A 2,388-nucleotide genomic window follows, 5' to 3' on the forward strand; every position below is an offset into this window, starting at 1 on the left:
CTTTTTTGATTGAATCACCTTTGCTTCTTTGTCAAAGAGAAATTAAGCCAATTGACTGTATTTCTGTGGGTTTATATATGAGTTCTCTATTTCGTTATATTGATATGCATCTATTTTTTCTCTAAGATTGGTGAAAGAGATCATGGAGAATTAGTGTCATTTTTTTTCTTAAATGTTAGGAAGACTTCACCTGTAAAATCATATGAATATGATACATTTAGGGGGATGTTTATTAATTACTGATTAAATTTCATCATTAGATATAAGCTGTTTCAGATTATCAGTTTCTCCTTGTTTGAATTTTGGTAATTTGTATCTATCATCTGTGTTGTCAGGCATAGAGTTGTTCATAGTAGTCCCTTATTTCTCTGTTATTACCCATGGGATTACTAGGGATGACCCCTTTTTCATCTCGAATATTAGTAACTTGCACCCCGTCTGCTTTTTTCTTGGTTAGCCTGACTAGAGTTATATCAATTTTATTGATCTTTTCAAAGAACCAGCTTTTTGGTTTTGTCTGTTTTTCTCTATTGTTTTCCTGTTTTCAATTTCATTGATTTCTGCTCTAATTTTTATTATTTCTTTTCTTATATTTACTTTAGGCTTATATTTCTCTCCTTTTTCTAGTTTTCCAACATGGAAGCCTAGATTATGTATTTTAGATCTTTCTTCTTTTCTAATACGTGCATTCAGTGCTGTAAATTTCACTCTATCACTGCTTTTGTTGTATTTCACAAATTCTGATAACTTGTTTTTTCAATTTAATTTACTTCAAAATATTCAAGTGTCTCCTGAGACTTCTTTGACCCATGGGTTATTTAGAAGTGTGTTGTTTAATCTCCAAATATTTTGCATTTTCCAGCTGTCTTTCTGTTGTTAATTTCTAGTCTAATTCTATTGTGATCTGAGAAAATATTTTATATGACTTCTTTCAAAATAAATTTGTTAAGATGTGTATTATGGTGCAGAATATGGACTATATTGATGAATGGTCCAGGTAAGCGAGAAAAGCACACGTATTTTGCTGTTTGGGGGATAATATATCTGCTAAATGTTAATTAGATCAAGTAGATTCACAGTGCTATTCTGGTCAATTATATACTTCCTGATTGTCTACCTGTTTGACCTATCAATTACTGAAAGAGGGGTGTTGAATTCTCCAGCTATAGCTGTGGATCTATTTCTTCTTTCGTTTCTTTTAGTTTTGCCTCATGTATTTTGATGCTCTGTTGTTAGATGCGTACATATTTAGGATTGTTGTGTTTCCTTGGAGAACTGATTCCTTCGTCACTATTAAACGTCCCTGTCTATCTCTGATACTTTTCCTTGTTCTGAGTTTGTTTTTGGTCTGAAGATAATATTGTTATTCCAGCTTTATTTTGATAACAACATGGTCTTTCTTTCTTCCTTTATTTTAAATGTATCTGTACTTTTATATTCACAATAAATTTTGGGGGAAAATGTGGTTAAGTCTTGTGTTTTTATCTGCTTTGAAAACCTCTGTTAATTGGTTTATTTAGACTATTTCCATTTATTTTATTTTTTAAAAAATATTTATTTATTTATTTGGCTACACCGGGTCTTAGTTTCAGTGTGCTAACTGTTAGTTGTGGCATATGGGATCCAGTTCCCTGACCAGGGATCGAACCCAGGCCCCCTGCATTTGGAGTGCAGAGTCTTAGCCACTGGACTACCAGGGAAGTCCCTAGACTATTTCCATTTAAAGTGATTATTGATATGGTTGGATTAATATTTACCATGTTTATAACTATTTTCTATTAATTGCATTTTTCTTTTCTCTTTGTTCTTATTTTCTGCTTCCTCTGGTTTTAATTAAGCATCTTATATGATTCTATTTCATATCCTCGTTTAGCATATCATATATACTTCTTTTTTATTTTCTTTGTGGTTGTCTTTGAGCTTGCAATATACATTTTTAAGTCACCCCAGGCCACTTTCAAATAACTGTGTACTGCTTTGTAGGTAGTTCAGGTATCTTAGCGTATTCCTTATGGCATTGCTGTCATTCATTTCATGGATCCATCTACTATAATCAGCTAATACATTACTACAATTACTGCTTTAAATGAGCACTTATTTTTGAGCAACTGAGAATTTAAAAATATTTTATTTTACCTTTACATTCCTTCTCCAACGGTCTTCCTTCATGTAGACCTGTATCTTTTACATTTATCATTTTTCATCTCTCTGAAGAACGTTTTATAAATTTTCTCGCAGGGCATGGCTGCTGATAATGAATTCTTTCATTTTTATTTGAGAAAAATCTTGATTTTTCTTTACTTTTTAATGATACTTTCACTGGATAGAATTCTAGGTTGGTATTTTTTTCAACACATGAAACATTTCATTCCGTTCTCTTCTTGCTTG

At 31.8% G+C, this 2,388-nt stretch overlaps 1 non-coding gene across 1 annotated transcript; it reads right to left on the minus strand.

Moving 5' to 3' along the window:
• Positions 1-1,627: 1,627 nt before the first annotated feature.
• Positions 1,628-1,700, minus strand: TRNAW-CCA. The gene has a single exon. It is a non-coding gene; the product is annotated as a tRNA-Trp (tRNA).
• Between the last annotated feature and the right edge of the window lie 688 nt (positions 1,701-2,388).

This window comes from Balaenoptera musculus, chromosome 21, assembly GCF_009873245.2.
Source record: "Balaenoptera musculus isolate JJ_BM4_2016_0621 chromosome 21, mBalMus1.pri.v3, whole genome shotgun sequence".
Taxonomy (NCBI): Eukaryota; Metazoa; Chordata; class Mammalia; order Artiodactyla; family Balaenopteridae; genus Balaenoptera; species Balaenoptera musculus.